This window comes from Myotis nattereri (genome assembly GCF_964212035.1).
Source record: "Myotis nattereri genome assembly, chromosome: 3".
In the NCBI taxonomy this organism is placed as follows: Eukaryota; Metazoa; Chordata; class Mammalia; order Chiroptera; family Vespertilionidae; genus Myotis; species Myotis nattereri.
This window is the reverse complement of record NC_138077.1, coordinates 160,342,533-160,362,552: the sequence shown is the minus strand read 5'-3', so window position 1 is coordinate 160,362,552 and position 20,020 is coordinate 160,342,533. Positions and strand designations below refer to the sequence as shown.

General features: G+C 42.5%; 1 protein-coding gene and 1 pseudogene across 2 annotated transcripts in view; both read left to right on the top strand.

Annotated features, from left to right (window-relative positions):
• Positions 1-20,020, top strand: part of ST6GALNAC5 (ST6 N-acetylgalactosaminide alpha-2,6-sialyltransferase 5) — a 161,604-nt gene that overhangs the window by 84,521 nt on the left and 57,063 nt on the right. The window lies entirely within an intron of this gene.
• On the top strand, positions 12,660-13,676 carry LOC308514927 (ferritin light chain-like; annotated as a pseudogene). Its single transcript has one exon. The product of its transcript is annotated as a ferritin light chain-like (transcript).

Sequence of the window (20,020 nt, the reverse complement as noted above, 5' to 3'; positions counted from 1 at the left end):
GCAGAATAAAAGCCCTCAAAGATATCCTAATGGTTCCTAATAGATATCCTACTCCCATAACTTATGGATGTTACCTTAAATTCCTTACCTTACCTTGTCAAAAGAGACTTTGCAGATGTGAAAGTTAGAGACCTTGAGATGGGGTAATTGTCCTGTCTTATCCAGGTGAATGCAATCTAGTCATATGAGTCCTTAAAAGAGGAGACTCTTACCCAGCTGAAGTCAGAGTCAAAGGCAGATGTGACTGCCATTGGACCCAGTGATCCCACTTCTAGGAATATAGCCTGAGAATCCAGAAACACCAATGAAAAAGAATATATGCATCCCCATGTTCATAGAAGTGTTATTTACAATAGCTAAGATCTGGAGAAAGCCAAAGTGCCCATCAGTAGATGAGAGGATAAAAAAGCTGTGGAACATTTACACAATGGAACACTATGCAGCTATAAAAAAGAAGGATCTCTTACACCTGAGACAGCATGGAGGGACCTGGAGAGTATTATGCTAAGTGAAATAAGCCCATCAAAGAGAGACAAGTATCACATGATCTCACTTATATGTAGAATCTAATGAACAAAATAAACTGGTAAACAAAAAGGATCCACAGACATTGAAGCATGCAACAGACTGACTTATTTCAGAGGGAACATGGGGGAAAGAGATTAACCAATGAACTTACATGCATATATGCATAGCCCACAGGCAGACAATAGTATGGGAAAGGCTTGGGGAGGGGACAGGAGCTCAGTGGAAGGGGCAGTGGATGTAAAAGAGGGGATATCTGTAATACTTTCAACAATAAAGATAAATTTTTTTAAAAGAATGATGACAGAGATGCAACATTGCTGTTTCTGAAGAGGAAGGTCAGGCGCCATGAGCCAAAGAATGTATGTAGTCTCTAGAAGCTGGAAAAGGCAAGGAAATTAATTCTTTTTAACGTATCCAGGAGGGAACACAGCTCTGCCAACTCTTCAATTTTAGCCCAGTGATACCTACATCAGACTTTGGACTTACAGAACGTAAATTGTGTTGTTTTACACTCCTGAGTTTGTGGTAATTTGTTACAGCAGCAATAGAAGCTAATACAATCCCATAATCTGAGCTACCAACATCACTCAGCTGAACTACTGCAGCCACCTCCTAACTGGTTTCCTTCTCTGCTTACAGTTCTGTTCTTCCACAACCCACAATTGTTCAGTTGTCCCCTTGAAAAAATGCCAGAAAAATAGTATTTTCTAGCTCAAAACTTCAATAAATCCATTTCTGTTAGGATAAAACCCAGAGTTCTTAATGGCCCCTCTCTACTCTCAGACCACACTGCTTTTCCTCATGACCCAGAAATTCCCTCTCAGAGGTAACTTTTCTGACTTTTATAATAATCACTTCCTTGTTTTTATTTATAACATAATCACCTATGTATATGTCACTAAATCATATAACTTAATTTTATCAGTTTGTTGAACATTATATAAATGGAGTAATACAGTAAGTATTCCTTTGAGTATAGCTTTCACTCAACACTATCTTTGAAAAATCATGTGTTGCATGTAGGTAAAATTTGTTCATTTTCATTCTAATAATTTACCTCTGAATTTTTTTTAAGGGGAAATTTAGTTATAATCTACACTAATAAAATGGAAACATGCAAATTGACCGTCCCTCCGCCATGCCCACCAGCCAATCAGGGCGAGTATGCAAAATAACCCAACAAAGATGGCGGCAGCCACGGAGCTGGAGCAAGCAGGAGGCTTGGGTTGCCCCTGGTGACAGAGGAAGCCAAGCTTCCAACCTCCCTGGCCACCGCTGAAGGAGTGGCTGGGGGCCTGGGTCACCAGGGGTGACCCAGGCTTCCAGCCCACCCTGGCCTCCACTCAAAAAGGTGCTGGGGGCCTGGGTCGCCAGGGAGTGTGGCCAGCCTGAAAATGGCCCTCAGCCCCTTAAACAGGCTGGCCAGGCACCCCAGCAGGACCCCCACCCTGAAGGGGGTGTGGCCAGCCTGAAAACAGCCCTCAGCACCTCACCCAGGCTGGCCACACCCCCATGGGGTGAAAGTCCCCACTGGGGGGCCTGGCCAGTCTGAAAACAGCCATCAACCCCTCATCCAGGCTGCCCAGGCACCCCAGTGGGGACCCTCACCCTGAAGGGGCTGTGGCCAGACTGAAAATGGCCCTCAGCCCCTTACCCAGGCTGGCCACACCTCCATGGAGTAAGAGTCCGCCTGGGGGGCATGGCCAGCCTGAAAACAGCCCTCAGCCCCTCACCCAGGCTGGCCACACACCCCCAGTGGGGACCCTCACCTCATGGGGGTGTGACTGGCCTGCAAACCACCACAGGCCCCTTGTCCAGTCCTCCCCACATCCCAATGGAACCTCCCACCCTGATCTGGGACACCCTTCAGGGCAAACCAGCCAGCCCCCACCCATGCACTAATACTAATAAAAGGGTAATATGCTAATTAAACTGGAAGACCTTTCAGGAAACCTTCCGGATGTTCTTCTGGACAAAGCCATGGTGGCAGGGCCAAGGTAGAGGTGGTTAGTGGTCACGAAGGGAGGGCAGTTGTGGGTGATCAGGCTGGTGGGGGGAGGGGCCTTTGGGGTAGTTGGGGGCGAGCAGACCAGCAGGGGGGCAGGTGGGGGTGAGCAGGCCAGTAGGGAAGGAAAGTGGCAGCGAGCAGGCCAGCAGGCAGAGTTGTTAGGGGCAATCAGGCAGGCAGGCAGGTGAGCAGTTAGGAGCCAGAAATCCCACAGGGATTGGGCCTAAACCGGCAGTCAGACATCCCTCAAGGGGTCCCAGATTGGAGAGGGTACAGGCCGGGCTGAGGGACAATCTCCCCCCACGCCCCCATGCACAAATTTTGTGCACCAGCCCATTAGTTTATTATAATAAATAATAAAATCTCCATGTGCTATCTGCCCTATCTCTTCTAACTTTGTTTTTTATCATTGTTGAAAGTATTACAGATGTCCCCTTTGTTTTTTGTGTTGTTGTTTTTCCCCATTGATCTTTTCCACCCACACCCGCCCCTCCCAGGCCTCCACCACACTATTGTCTATGCCCATGAGCTCTGAATTCTATTGGATTGGTTGGGTAAACAATAACTGTAAACAAGGAGAAATTTGTATCTTTCCAAAGGTACTTTAGAATTTTTTTCAATAATAGTTGGAATACAATATTATATTAGTTTCAGATGTACAACATAGTAATTAGACATTTATAGACCTTGCTAGAGACCCGGTGCATGAAATTTGTGCATGGGGAAGGGGTCTCTCAGCCTGGCCTGCACCCTCCTCTAATCAGGAACCCCTCAGGGGATGTCTGACTGCCTCTCACAATCTGGAACCACTGGCTCCTAACCGCTCACCTGCCTGATCACTCCTAACCCCTCTGCCTGCATGCCTGCCTGCTTGCTTGATCACCCCTAACCACCCATCTCCCTGTCTGCCTGATTGCCCCTAACTACTCCCCACCAGCCTGATCACTCCTAACTGCTCCCTTGCTGACCTGATCACCCCTAACCGCCTCTGCCTCAGCCCTGCACCTGGGACCCAGGATTCCCTCCTCCGGCCAGCTTCAGGCACCCGGGACCCAGGGCCCGCTTCACCTAGGCCAGCGTCAGCCTCAGAGGACCATGGGCGGGTGGCTTTGCCCGGGCCGCAGCCACTGGCACCCAGGACCACAGGGCAGGTGGCTTCTCCCTCTCCCGGGCCACAGCCCAAGCCGCTGGCACCCAAGACTGTGGGCGGCTTCACCCGGGCCCAGTTTTGTCAGGAAGGACGTCTGGTCTAATTAGCATATTACCCTTTTATTAGTATAGATGAAATGGTCGCCCCATAAGTCTAGAACCCATCTGATTAAAAACTCCTTCTATTTCTTGTTCTTTCTTCGGTGCACTGTTTAGAACTTCCAGTACAGTGTTGAATTAAAGTGGCAATAGCAGCCATTCTTGTCACATTTCAAACTGAGAAAGATGTCAGCAAGTTATTCGTAGGTATGAAGTTTGTTGAAAGTTATTTTGTTTTGTTTCTGTAGATAGCATTTGTCAGGATAAATATGTTCTCTCCTCTATCTAATTTGCTAAATGTTTGAAACATGGATGATGGTTGATCGACAAAGATGAACATATCATTAATTTTTTATGCTGTTAATTAGGTAAATTATATTAATTTGTCCTTGATATGTTAAACCAACCTTGTATTCCCAAAATAAACCCCATTGGATCTTGAGGGATGTGTGTGTGTGTGTGTGTGTGTGTGTGTCTTACTAGATTCAGTTTGCTAATATTTTATTCAGGATTTTTACATCTAGGTCATGAGTGAGATTGCCCATAATTATCTGTAGTGTTCTGCTGTGCTGATTGGATGTATTCATTTGCCTTATTATGCAGCAGAACCAGACTGCTTCAATTACTGACGCTTTCTGCAACATTCTAATTTCTAACAAAGCTAGTTCTCCCCTCTTACTTGTTTTTCGATGGTTCTAGTTTATAAATTTAAAAATCAGCTCATCGGGTTACAGGAAAAAAACATGTTTGTATTTTAATTAAATTTATAAATTAGGGAAGATTAACATTTTTATGATTCTACAGCTTCATATCAAAAAGGCATGTGTATGCCTTTTCATTTGCTGAAGTCTTGTTTTATATTCTTTATGCCTACTTTATAAGCTTTTTCCCCTAATAGAAGCCTGAACATTTTCTTGGTAAACTTATTTATAGGTGTTTTATTATTTTTGTTGCTGTTTCAAATGGAGTCTTATATGAAGGCTATTGATTTCCATGTGTTAGTTTTATAAGCTAATGCATTACTATATTTCTTTATTGCTAGTATGATTTTTAAAATTTAAATCTTACTATATCTTCTCCTTTCCAACATTTTTACCTCTCATTTTTTTCATAATTTGATGAGATTGTAAACCTGTACATTGTTAAATGATAATGTTAATACTTGCTATCCTTTGCTTGTGAGAATACTTCTAGTGTTTTTTCTATTAAGAATGGCATTGGCTTTAAGAAAGAGATAAGTATATTATCTCGTGTTAAGTAACCAACCCTTGATTACTACTCTTTTGTTGAGTGTTTATAAAAAATGGATTTGGATCTTTCAAATATTTTTCTGTACATATGAAGTTATTATTTTCCATTTTGACCCATTAAAATGACAATTAGATCTACATATTTCCCAGTATGGAACCATCTTTGCGTTCCTGGATAAATTTCACTTGGACATAATGATTTCTTATTCTTCAGGGCAAGAAAGTTTAGAGCAACATCATTTATAATATTCAAAAATTGCAAATAATGTACAAGTTCATTAACGAAGTAATAGACAAATTGGGGTACTTTCACGAATGAAATATTATATATTAATGGCAGTTAAACATTACAAACCTATGTGCCAGGTGAATAAACCTCAGGAATATAACATTGTATCCCTCATCCCCCAAAAGAGCCAGACATAAAAGAATATATATACTACATGATTTTATATATATATACTAGGGGCCCGGTGCACGAAATTCGTGCACTGGGTGGGGGGGGGGGAGAGTGCCCCTAGCCCAGCCTGCCCCCTCTCACATACTGGGAGCCCTCAGGCATTGACCCCCATCACCCTCCGATCGCCTGATCAGCCCCTTGCCCAGGCCTGACGCCTCCGCCAGAGGTGTCAGGCTTGGACAGTGGACCCCCATCTCCCCCCGATCACTGGCTCTGGCCCCCGCCCAGGCCTGAGGCCTCTGGCCCAGGAATCATGCCTGGGCAGGGGACCCCCATCTCCCTCTGATCGCTTGCTCCACCGCCCCCCTCCCCCCCCCCCGCCCAAGCCTGACACCTCTGACCCAGGCTTCAGGCCTGGGCAAGGGGACCATCATATCCCCCCAATCCCCGGCTCCGTCCCCCACCCAGGCCTGATGCCTCGGCCAGAGGAGTTGACCCTCATCATCCTCCGATCACCAATCACCGGATCGGCCCCTTGACCAGGCCTGAGGCCTCCGGCAGAGGTGTCAGGCCTGGGCAGGGGACCCCCAGCTCCCCGCGGTTGCAGGCTCCGCCCCTGCCCAGGCCTAATGCCTCTGGCCTAGGCGTCCGGCCCAGGGAGCGGGGACCTGCAGTGGCAGCGGGGGGCGCCGCGATCGTGGGCTTCGCTTTAGGCCCAGGCAAGGGACCCCTAGCTCCTGGGACTGCCAGCTTCGACCGTGCCCAGCTCCCATCGCTGGCTCCACCCCTACTTCCTGCTATCACTGGCCAGGGCGGCAAAGGCGCCTGATTCTCCGATCATGGCTCTTAGCTCCCCCCTGGGTTTCAGATCACTGTCAGTGGCAGGGGGCTTCTTCCTGCTTTCCCTTTCTCCTCCCTGCATTGTGCCTACATATGCAAATTAGCCGCCATCTTGTTGGCAGTTAACTGCCAATCTTAGTTGGCAGTAAATTTGCATATAGCCCTGATTAGCCAATGAAAAAGGTATCGCCGTACGCCAATTACCATTTTTCTCTTTTATTAGTGTAGATATAAAGTTCAAAAGTGGACAAAACTAAACTAAAGTGTTTAGGAACGCATATTTAGGTGGTAAACATATAAAGAAAAATAAATCATTACCATGAAAGTAAGGATAATAGTTACCTTTAAATAACAGAGAGGAGCCTAGCTGGTGTGGCTCAGTGGTTGTGCATCAACCCAGGAACCAGGAGGTCAACATTCGATTCCCAATAGGGGGTGTGCAGGAGGCAACCAATCAATGGTTCTCTCTCATTATTGATGTTTCTGTCTCTCTCCCCTCTCCCTTTCTCTCTCTGAAATCAATAAAAGACATATTTTTTAAAAAGGAAGAAGAGAGAGTGGTGATTGGACAAAATTACCTGGCGGGCTTCTAGGGTACTGGTGATGTTTGAATTCTTGCTTGACCTAGGGAGTATGTGCATAAGAATGTGCTTTATAATAATTTATGGAGCTTTCTATTTATATTTAATGCAGTTTTTTCCATATTTATATATTGGATTATGAAAAGGTTTTCTTTTTAATCACTTGCTAATAAGTTATTTAAGATTTACATCATTAACTCAGAAATGAAATGTCTATAGTTTTCCCATATTTCTCTTTTTCAAGGTTTGGTATAAATCAATTGAAGATTTTCTTCTTTGTCTAGGCTCTAAAAGTGTTAAGATCACTGTACAATTACCCATTTTTTAAAGACTTAAGTGTGTAAGACCCCAAATTGTAAAACTACCAGAAGAAAACATAGGGGAAATTATTTGTTTGGATAGGACCCCAAAAGCGCAAGTAATAAAAGCAAAAAATAGATAAAGGTGATTTCATCAAATTAACAACTTCTGACAAAAAAAAGGATCAGAAAAATAACATTTTTCTAGTTTTTGCATCTTAAAGTTGTTTGTAACTTTTTTACTTGAACTTTGTGCTTGAAGAAGAGTTTGTATGTATATATAATCCTTATCTTAAACTTTCTTTGCTTGAGAATCTTGTAGATGTTGTGTCTGATATTCAGTGTTGTAAAAGAATAGAAGGCTAGCTTGAATTTTTTTTCTTTATGTAAAATTGGCTTGATCCTCTCATCTGTCTGCTCAGAAGGTTTTTATTTTAAGCCCAGTAACCTTACTGTGCTATGTCTCATTGGTGAGTCTGAGTCTTTGTTTACTTCTATTCCATTGCATTAATTTACTCATTCTGATCATCTGTGAATCTACCGTGTTTTCCATAGTATCTCTTTACTCCTGTACTCTTCTTTTGCTTTCATTTATTTAATCTTTCTATTTTTTCTTATATACCTTCGCTAAGTTCTGCTAAGTTCTTATTTTCTACTACTATTCTACCATATTTTCCCTGAATTCTTTCATTTCTGTATTATTATTTATCTTCTTTCATCTAGATGACTGCTTCATTTGGAGTATTTGTTTTTTTTCTAGTGAGTCCATTTAATTAAATAAAATCAAGATCAAGCCTTCTCCACTACTCTTTTCTGCAATTTATACATAGAAAAATTTCTGGGGAAAATATATCAAATTATTAATATTGATTGTCACTGGAAAGTAATCAGGGCAGACTTCTATATCTATTTAACTTTTTATTACAGAAAAAATAAATAGATTAATGAACCCCCAGCACCTATTACTCAGCTTCAGATTCGATTCATGACCAGTTTTGTTTCATCTATATTCCTACCCAATTCCTTTCTTCTGTATTAATTTGGAGCAAATCCCAGATATCATATTATTTTTTAAATTATTTTTATGTTTTCTTTATTGATTAAGGTATTACTTATGTGTCCTTATCCTCCCCTTTCTCCCCCATCCCCCCACTCATGCCCTCACCCTCCTGGTGTCTGTGTCCATTGGTTAGGTTTATATGCTTGCATACAAGTCCTTTGGTTGATCTTTCCCCCTTACCCACACCCTCCCCTACCTTCCCTCTGAGGTTTGACAGTCTGATCCATGCTTCTCTGTCTCTGGATCTGTTTTTGTTCATCAGTTTATGTCATGCAACCGATCCCAGAGAAGCCAGCGGGAGCCCCAGGGAGAGTTCTCATTTGAGGTTTTTTTTCTATCCAAATTCATGGCAAAATCTTCGTTCACAATTTTCATCTACCCTACCATATTTTGTAAATATGGTAATATTTTACAAAAGGATGCACTTTGTTCAAAAATTTTGCTCCTTTTTGCTTTTGTCTTAGAGTATCTTTTTTTTAATATATATTTTGTTGATTTTTTTACAGAGAGGAAGGGAGAGGGATAGAGAGTTAGAAACATCGATGAGAGAGAAACATCGATCAGCCGCCTCCTACACAACTCCCTACTGGGGATGTGCCCGCAACCCAGGTACATGCCCTTGACCGGAATCGAACCTGGGACCCTTCAGTCCGCAGACCGGCGCTCTATCCACTGAGCCAAACTGGTTACGGCAATCTTAGAGTATCTTTGTATCAATGATGTGATTGTTTCTTCTTTATTATTCATTTGTTGTTTTTCTAGACTAGGCATTTTATTGAGTCCTCTTGAAGCAGGTCCAGGTTAGCATTCCTGTCCAGCACAGCTTCACGATGCACAGGTTCTCTTCCCTAAGCTTCCACAAAGACACAATGCCTCCTAAAAACGTGCTTGTCTGTCTGAATCTCCATTTGGCCTTGTTTCCTCTTTTTCATTAAACTTACTATGGTTCTGTTGGGGGTGGAAAGTGACCTGTTTTGCCAGCAAAGGGTCCAGCTTCAGCATCTCAAGGCACATCTTCCACTTTCTGGAAGTGTGTGTGTGTGTGTGTGTGTGTGTGTGTGTGTGTGGCATTTCCTGAGATCTGTCAAGGCTGGACTCCAACCACTGAAATCTTAAGATTTTCCCTCAGCATCTCTGTACTTCCTCCTGGGAGAACTTAGTTGTTTTTAGAAAATATTAAAAATGTAATAGAATCTGTCTTGACATTTTATTAAAAGCTGAGTCTGTGTTTGTCTTTTCCGTTCTTCTGTTGCTGTAGGCTGGTTCCCAGGTAGAGAAGGGGTAAGGCTGCATTGCACAGCCATGCTTCTGTGCTGAGAGTCTCTGCCCCAACCCCAACCTCTACCAAAAGAATAATCTTTTATACATTTGAAGACTCTTTCTTCTGCCACCTTAGTTTCTTTGTACAATGCCAAAAATAGTACAAAAACATCTTTGCAACTGTAGGCGTTGTTCATTGTATGGCAGCCTGATTTATGGAACTTCACCACAGAATTGATGTTTCTCAGCATGAACTCAAATAGCAGTTACCTGAAAACCCAGATACATGAGGTTGCATCCCCCAACCTGTCAGTTCTTCTGGGGTGAAATGTGGACCATTGCAGCTTTCTTATGTCCTTTATTTATTTCAAAATGGATGAACAGAAATGCCCCCCAGAGGAATGATCTGGTGCTAGCTGCAAGGCTCTGTGCAGATAGCCAGACTCTAAAACTTAGGAACCTGTGCCTTCCTAGATGTATTCTGCTTCTTCTCCTACCTCATCTTCTCAAATACACTCCTTGTTCATACTAGAAGCCAATGGAAAAATAGATCAGTGACAACTGATAAATTGTTTCATGAGATAACCTGTTCCTCACAGCAAACCAGATAGCACAGTGATCTGGGTGATTTGAGAATTTAATAAAGGAGCTGTTAATAAACTCTGTGGGACTCAGAACCCTCCACCAGGGACTGAGGAAAGCAGTCAAGCAGTAATTGCAGTCTTGGGGGTTTAAATGCCAAGAAGCCTTGTACCATCTTTAGGCCAACCATGAAAGTGGTACAGGAACCCATAGAACAGTGGTTCTCAACCTTCTGGCCCTTTATTTTTTTTTAATATATGTATTTTATTGATTTTTTACAGAGAGGAAGAGAGAAGGATAGAGAGCCAGAAACATCGATGAGAGAGAAACATTGATCAGCTGCCTCCTGCAAACCCCGTACTGGGGATGTGCCCGCAACCAAGGCACATGCCCTTGACCAGAATCGAACCTGGGACCCTTCAGTCCGCAGGCCGACGCTCTATCCACTGAGCCAAACCGGTCAGGGCAACCTTCTGGCCCTTTAAATACAGTTCCTCATGTTGTGACCCTACCATAAAATTCTTTTCGTTGCTACTTCATAACTGTAATGTTGCTACTGTTATGAATCGTAATGTAAATATCTGATATTCAGAATGGTCTTAGGCGACCCCTGTGAAAGGGTTGTTTGACCACCAAAGGGGTTGTGACCCACAGGTTGAGAACCGCTGCCATAGAAGGTATTGTATAGAGAGGGCTCCTGAAAAAACTGAGGCCTTCAATAAAGGGGTGTAGACAGATATGGGGGGAAATCCCAAACTCTCCCTTCTCACTCCCAGCTCCCGCAGAGCATCTCATTGGCCAAACCCATTTAAAAGCCACATGGCAAATACAGTCCATTGATCAATCCATAATGATCAGCCTCCCAGAGCAGAGGGGCAAAGAGTAGAGAGTGGACCTAGAGGGGCAGACAGAAGATTAACAGAACTCTGTGGATCCACAAATTGACTAAACAAAATTCAAAAGGCACTTTATTTCATAACAAACACATTGCAAAGATTGTTGGCTTGCTGAATTGTTAGAAAGGTGAATTTGGGGACTCAACACAGTTATGCATCATTATGTACAAATGAACAAGTATCTAGAGCTAAAAGCTAAGGCACAGAATTGTTTAAACACGTACCCACTGAGTATTATCTGAAAATCATCCAGCTTTTATATTACCATTTTATCCTGAATGCCCCACCACTTCTCATTCAGTTTCCATAAACAGTTCTCTTCTTCCCAGCCTAATTTTACTGCTGGTTTTCCTACCTGTCTTCTTCTCTACTTCTACTCTTTCTCTTGAACAGATTTGTTCATTTCTTTGATGTTGTTTCCACGTCTTCTGTAATGAGACTTTAAACTATTTCTTCTGCCTCCTGAGCTCTCAACCCATAGATCTAGCTGTCCACTAGACACTCACACTTGGGTGATTTATAAGCATCTTAAATTTACATGCTGAAAACCTACCCCATTATCTTAAACCATCCGACACCCCTCCCCCAGCACACACACTTATGCCTGTTCCTGAATTCTCAAACTTATTTAACATTTTATGGCCTCCTTAATTTTTGTTTTCTAACAAAAATAGATAAATTATGGAAGGAATTCCTTTGCCAGAGAAATAAGGAAATGCAAAAATTTTCACTGTGCTTTCTATAATGAGGAAGAACTCAGATATTTCTATAGTCTTCATGTCGGTCAGTTTCCCAAAAGTACATCGCAAAGGTGATCTTCAACACCTGACTTCAAATTATACTACAGAACTACAATAATCAAAACAGCATAGTATTGGCAGAAAAACAGACACACAGGTCAATGGAACAAAATTAAGAGTGCAGCTATAAAACCACATGTATGTGGGCACATAATTTTCGACAAAGGAGCCAGAAACACACAATGGAGTAGCGGGGGTCCTCAAACTATGGCCTGCAGGCCACATGCAAATACAAATATTGTATTTGTTCCCATTTTGTTTTTTTACTTCAAAATAAGATATGTGCATAGGAATTTGTTCATAGTTTTTTTTTTAAACTATAGTTCGGCCCTCCAATGGTCTGAGGGACAGTGAACTGGCCCCCTGTTTAAAAAGTTTGAGTGCCCCTGGTCAGTAAAGAAAGCCTCTTCTATAAATGGTTCTGGGGAAAATTGGAAAGCCACATGCAAAAGAAAGAAACTGGATTACAGTTTGTCCCTATGTACAAATATTCATTAGCTGCCTCAAATCTTTAGCCTGGAAAATAACTTACTTTTCTAGCCTCATCTTTCCCTCCTTATCCATCCATTCATTTGAAACGTGGAACCTCAACTTCCATAGTTCTCTAAAATGTTTTCTGTGTGCCATGCACCTTTCTCCCTTTCTCAGTAGTTCCTACTTATCCTCTAAGAAATGCCTCCGCAGTGCCGGCGGCAGGCCTCCAGGTCTGTCTCTTGCTTCAACAGTGTTTGCATGGAATAGACCCAGGGACATCCTTTCTTCCAGCCTCCGACCATCCTCCAACCTTTTTTTCAGTCACTCACACTTGGGTAGTTTCAGAACCACTCAGCCTCCGACACCAGCCAACACTGTTTTGTTTTGTTGTGGTTTTTTTTTTTTTTTCTAAATTCCTTATTGCTGAACAACCATGAGCTCCCAAATTTGTCAGAATTATTCCACCAAGGTGGAAGCTGCCATCAACCGCCTGGCCAACCTGCATCTGCGGGCCTCCTACACCTACCTCTCCCTGGGTTTCTATTTAGACCTCAGTAATGTGGCTTTGGAGAGTGTGGGCCACTTCTTCCGCGAGTTGGCGGAGAAGAAGCATGAGGGCCCTGAGCATCTCTTGAAGATGCAAAACCAGCGCGATGTCCGCATTCTCTTCCAGGATGGGCTGGAGCCTTCCCAGGATGAGTGGGATGGGACTCAGGACGCCATGGAAGCCGCCATGGCCTGGGAGAGGAACCTGAATGAGGCTCTTGTGGAACTGCATACCCTGGGTTGTACCCGCACAGACACGCATCTCAGACCTCCTGGAGAAGCACTTCCTGGATGAGGAGGTGAAACTCATCAAGAAAATGAGTGACCACCTGACTCACCTCTGCAGGCTGGCGGGCCCCCAGGCTGGGCTCGGGGAGCATTTCTTCAAAAGGCTCCTCCTCGAGCAGGACTAGGAGCCTTTGGAGCCCAGAGGCCTTGAGGGGCCCCTCTGTGTCCCCCTGGTGTCTGGCTTTTGCCTGGGCCTCTCTCTCCCTGAAACCATTACTCATTCTTTTAACCACCCTGGAGCCCTCTCCCATGCATTGGACCAAATGGAAACAATAAAGCTTTAAAAAAAAATAAAAAAGAAGGAAAGAAAGAAAGAAAAGTAAAAGAAAGAAAGGAAAGAAGGAAGACTTCAAATATCTCCCCTACCGTGATGTCTTTATGAACTCTAGTTTTAGTTGTTCCTTCCTCTGCGATTTTGTTTACCTCTGCACTGCACAGTAATTACATGTTTACATTTATGTTTATTCAGCTACTTCAAAAGCCTCAAAGGCATGGATAGATCGTAGTTTTTCTTTGTGCAAAATTGGGAAAATAGCAAGGCCTGAATCAATGTTTATTAAATTAATGAACATTTTATTAACCTAATTTATTGAGCATCCTTAGTGGTCATTAAACAGTGCCATCACTCTTATATGTGATTTCTCTAATGAATTTTGAGATAAACATGGAATATTGCTGCACTGTCCTTTGGACACAGGGGAATTTAATTCCTATTTATAATTTCCTTACATTGCTAGAAATAACTTTCCCTACAATGGCAAATCTCAGAGATTTCTGTTTAAGGAAATCGTTATTGTTGGAGAAATCTGCAAAGCCTGACTTTGCCAGGCTCTATACCTTGTATCTAAGCAGTTCATTCTCCACTATGTTATGTTTAGCTTTCAGCCCTGGAAAATGCTCCTTGCTCATCTCCTTCATGCCGATTTATCCAACTGTCTCCTCTCCTTTCAGTAAGCTCTCCCAGGAAAGCCATATTCCTTCTCTTTTCACTTGTGAATTTCTCTCCACTGGAGCTTTCTGACAGAATCTGAGGAAGTGTTGACTGAAAAGGAGAAAGAGGGGGGAAAGGGCTTGTTTTTAAAGGTCTCTCCTTTTTGCCTCATATCAGAGGGAATTTGTTTAAGATTAAACAAACCTGTTATAAAATAACATACACTGTACAATGTACATGCACCCACAATGTCATTATAAATACATTTTTTTTTATCAGAGAAGACAACAGGCAAATCAGCCACTCCTGCAAGGTCAGATTTCACGGAGACAGCAGAATTCACCCGCTGCTGAATTATGTTATTAAGCCAGTGATTCAGCATTGTCATCTATTTTGATTGACACCAAAAGCCTTCTAGGACAGTGAATTGCAAAGACACGAGAAAAAAATCACTTACAAAATGGCTTGATAGCTCCTGTTAATGAGTTTTAAAATGTAGTGCAACAGCTTAATCAAATCAGACAGCTCCATAAAAGGATTAATTTGGTCATTGGCTCCCTTTCAAAAATGACTTTGTCTTACTCTATCAGGTGATAATTTTTTGGTGACTAAAACATGCACAACTAAATGTGAAATAGTGTGACCTGGCGCAGGTAACGGGCTTCTCAAAGTTTCTCAGAGCTGTCTGTAGTGTGGCCTCCTGTTGAATGAGTTGTACACCTTTTCTTAAGTCTCATTTTAATGAAAGAGAAAAAGAGTGTGAATGGCATGTATTAAAAGCCATGAGCACCAGATTAAGCAGTCAGTTTGCATTAGGTCTTGTTACCTAGTATCTTTAAATACTAGAGATTGTATTTAATTCAACATGGCATTGAGAGGCAGGGAAACTGGAACAAAGTGAGGAAAGAGTAGATTCAGAGCCCCTACCTCAAATTTATGTGGGTCACAGTCTTACTGACAACCAAGTTACCTGCACTTCTCAAATTACTATTTCTTCTTCTCCTCCCTCCTTTTTAAAAATATATTTTTGTTAATTTCAGAGAGGAAGGATGAGGGAGAGATAGAAATATCAGTGATGAGAGAGAATCATTGATCAGCTGCCTCCTGCATGCTACCTACTGGGGATCGAGCCTGCAACTCAGGCATGTGCCCTTGACCAGAATGTAACCCGGGGACCCTTCAATTTGCAAACTGATGCTCTATCCACTGAACCAAACCAACGAGGGCCTCTCCCCCCCTTTTTTCTTTGATTTTTTTAGAGAGAGTGAAAGGAAGGGAAGGAGGAAGAGAGAAAGAGAGAGAGAGAGAAACATCAATGTGCAAGAGACATAGCGATTGTTTGCTTCCCATATGCACCCAGATGGGGGCCAGAAATGGAACCTGCAACCCAGGTACATGCCCTTGACTGTGGTCCATAGGTGCATGGGCCAATGCTCTAACCACTTAGCATACCAATCAGGGCTCTTCCCTTTTTTCTCTGCTTTCTCTCTCACCATTTCATTATCAGCAAATAGCAGTGAGCCCAGAATAAGTATGTATTAAATGAATGGAAAATGGAAGAGAGAGACCACTAGGTTTCACTGTCTTTGAAAGTTCTGCTCTTAGTAAATGTGGCTCAATCATGTTGCAGGGCTGTAGGTACCTTTTTCATTTACAAGGAGCTTTCATAAACATGTCCTCATTCAAAACGTGACAAGCAGGCCGGCCTCCACCCCATTGACAGAGGAGACTGAGAATCGGAGAGCTTAAGCAACTTGCACAAAGTTGCACAGCTAACTCCTGGCAAAACCAGGCTTTGAACCCCCGTCTTCTAAGCCAGAAGGAGGCCAGTGGGTGCTCCCCATACCAGGTGGCCTCTCCTGCCTGTACAGGACTCCTCTGCATCAGAGTGGGTAGGTGGTGATTGTGTCTTATCCTTCCCCCGACTCAGGGGCCCGTTCCTGTTCAGCACCAGATATTGCACATCGCTTTCAGGTGGCAAACATGAGTGAGATGTGGTCCTTGCCCTCAAAAACACTCACGATCTGATGTTTTGAACATGCAGATTTTCAACTTATCTGGTTGAATTTTTTTGTGGTTGCAATCCTACCCTGCCCGTAATTCTAATAGCCTCCAGGGACATGGCAGGAAAAGCAAGGCTCGGTGGCTTGCACATACATTAGCGCCTCTTGCCTCAAGTTTGAAACAAGGTTTTAAGCATTCGACAGATGGGTTTGGGATCCTCACGATAGTGCATATTTGAAAATGGAGGCCAGAGGACTGCATTTATGAAATGGCTGTGGCACTTCTTTCAGCATGTGCAGTTGGAACCAGGATGTCATTGTCAGAAAACTGCTCTGGAAAATAGAGGCAGACAGTGTCCTTTGCTTGTTCCATTTCTCCAGTGTTAGTGTCTCCATAGAATCCCAAGTGAGAAAATAACCTGTAAAGGTGTGAGTTGGAGATCACATTACAACATTCAGGCAGGTGAGACCGTCAGAGATGACGGGAAAGAAAATGACGCTTTAATGCATGAGAGCAGTCCTCCAGGGTTTGTACGAGGACGTGTTATATTTGAACAAGACGAGTTCCCAGGAGGGTCAGTTTCAGGAATGCCGCTTGAGACCCGGACAAGAATAGGTGGTTGATGGACTGTCACACTCGCAGATAAAGCAGACCGGGAAGAGGTGAGGTCCTGTGAAGAAGTGCAAATTAAAAAGCAAATCTATTTTTTGTTTATTGCACAACAGATGAATTTGAAACAAAAAGAAAAAGAATGCTGTAAGTAAGTAGGAACTCGAGAAGTCAACTAAGTGACAAAAGATTAGTTCTCACATGTAGGAGATACACAGAGTGTGTGTGGTTTTTGGAGGCAATAATTCCTAGTTTCAAGAAACGATAGAACACTCAGGAGAAGACAGTTAGGAACCAAGGATCAGAGCATGAAGGAACATGGCAAGGTTGCAATGAGTCTAGAGGGAGTGGCTTTGCATGAAGCATGGTGGCAACAGATTAGGCTAGCTTTGGCTCCACATGGCCTGAAAATCTTGTATAGAAAGTTTCCAGCCAATGAGTTCTTGAATGTAGAAGACCCTGCCATATAGATTGAAACTTCTCTAGGACTTTTATTAGTTGATCCCTCAAAGATAATCCAGGTGACTAAATTACCACTCATTGAATCCTATAGTGGGGATCATGTCAAGATTCAATCTTTTCTTTCATTTAGTAGTAAAGATATGAAATTAGATACCTATCATACAGGTGACATTTGAAACTTTGTGTTTTATCTGAACGTAAATGACATTTTAAAGGGGAAAAAATGTTTAGGACAATTGCATTGTATAATTGAACAAAGCGTGTTCTTATTTCAGATCCAACGACAATTGCAAGGACTCTGAAAAGGAGATGAATTGTGTTCTGTGCTGAGCAGCGTGAATGGCATTATTCACAGGAAAAGGAAATCTGACTTCCTTTATGTACCACTTGCATATTGGGGTGTTTTTTTCTGACGATTAGAACTTAAATTTTTAAAGGTTAGAGTTTTAAAATTCTCCAGAGACTTTGAACCCTCACTGAGTAATCCATCCAAAATCCAGAGGCGTTAAAAGTTCTGTGACTAATTTGTGTGAAATGTTTGAAGATGAAACTCTCTTTTGTAATTACACACTGCAGAATATGACATAGTTTCTGCCATATGAATTACCTACCTGAGGATACTATTTGAAAGTCCTGCCTTGCATAAATAACAGTCTCTTGCAGAAGAGTAGCAGTGTTTTCCTATCTGGAATGAAAATTATTTTAGAATCATTCTCATGCAACATTTTTGCATTATTACTTAAATCTAGTGACTGTGAAAGAGAAGTAAACTCACACAGCTGGCTCTTTTCAGACAGGGTGATTCAATTTATTCTTGTTCCAATAGTGTAGGAAAATAAAAGGTTAGAATTACCTTTTGGATTCAATGTGGTATTTCCCCCTGATGCCTAAACAAATGGAAGGCAGGCGGCTTTGCCAGCTTTGGCCTTCAGGATAGTAAGGGATTTCTTTTGTGTTTTATCTGAAAGCTGGTGCTGTTCCATAATAATGAGAGGTTTAGATACTGAATGTAATCCTTCCAATGAAGCCAATGTCTTGTGCCTTTTCCAGAGACTGTTCTGGCTCATAAAGAGGAAGAGACTTCCTTTCATTCTTATCTGGTGTGTATGTTTGTCCTTTTGAATCATACACTAAAACAATTTGGGAGATGGGTTGTCTAAGCAGACAAGCCTGCACCTGCCCTGGAGATGGTGACTTAGTGGTTCTGAGGAGTGGTTCAGGAATGTACAGAGGAAGTGTGTGTGTGTGTGTGTGTGTGTGTGTGTGTGTGTGTGTGTGGTAAAATTTACAGGACGTAAAATTGATAATTTTTATCACTTTTAGTGTACCAATCCGTGGCATCAAGTACATCCACATTGTTGGGCAACCGGCATGACCATCCATACCCAGAACTTTTTTAAAGCTGTGTACCCATGAAACAATAAGTCCTCACTCTCCCTTTCCCCAGAAGAGTAATCATGGTTCTACTTTCTGTCTCCAGGAATTAGACTGCTGGTCCCTCCTCTAAGTGAAATCATGCAATCATGCAACATTCATCCTCTTGTACCTGAATTGTTTCACTTAGTGTGTTTTCAAGGCTAATCATTTTGTAGCACATCAGAATTTCGTTCCTTTTTAAGGCTGCATATTGTATCCATTGTATGTATACACTACACTTTGTCTATCCATTCAGCCTCCAATAGGCATTTGGGTGTTTCTGCCATTTGGCTATTGAGAATAATGCTGAGAACACTGGGGTACCAATATCTGTTCAAGCCTCTGCTTTCAGTTCTTTTGGGTATATGTCTGGAAGTGGAACTGCTGAATCATAGGTAATTCTATGTTTAATTTTTTAAGGAAGCACAATACCTTAGTTTTTGAGCAATACTGCAGGTTACTTGATCAGATAATTTGAGAAACACTTATTTATCAGTTACATATCTCTACAGAACAAACCACCCCAATAATTAATAGCTTAAAACAGTATTCATTTCTTCAGCTCACCATTCTACTGGGTGGCTCTTCTGAACTGGGGAGGGCTTATCTGATCTCTGTCGGTCTAGCTCATGCTTTGATGGTCACTTGGTTGGTCATCTGGGTGCCAGCTGGTCCTAGATAGCTCCCGTCATACGTATGGTGATTGTTTCGTTTCACATCACTGACCAGGGCAATGATGTGACTGGGTGTAGAGTGTCATTGTCCAGCAGTCTCAGCCAGGCATGTTCACATGCTGGCAGGATTTCGAGAATAGCAAGCGGGCAAGCCCCGATGCACAAGCCCTTTTCAGGTCTTTGCATTACGTTTGCTTGTCCCATTGGTCAACGCAGGTCACCTGGCCAAGCCCAGAGTCAGTGTAGAAGACACTACCAAAGAGTGTGGATATCAAGAAGCAGAAAAAGAGCTGGGACCATTGCTGTTATCACGCCATCGCAGCTTGCCTGCTTAATTCAACTTTCTGATGAACTCTGGGTTATCCCAAATCAGTGAGTGAAACATCATAGTCTCTGAAGTTGCATGCAGGCCTCAGGAACTACATGTCCCCGCTTCTCTGAAATTCTCTCCGTTTGTGTGCTTGTTCATTCATTTAACAAGCATTTATTGTGCATCTACTTGTGTCTGGAACTCTTCCAGGCTTTGGGGACAATGTCACCAACAAAGTAGTCCAGGCTTCTATTCTCTCGGGACTTACCTTCTCTTGTAGGTGGGAAAGTTTTGAGAGTGAGAATAAATGTGTTTGGATACCCACACATATCCAGGAACTTGTTTGTTTTTTTCAGCCTGCACCCATTTTCCCATTCTCCACCCCTTTGTGCTTTTATGACTATTTGAATATAGAAAAATAGTTTGTTTAAGTAAAAGTTCCAGATATTTGAATGCCAGGAAGCAGATGTAAAGCTCTGTAAGGACATGAAATGTGACTTTTAAGTTATAATCTTTACACAAGACAGGTGAATTTGTGTCTCACCTCCTTTATG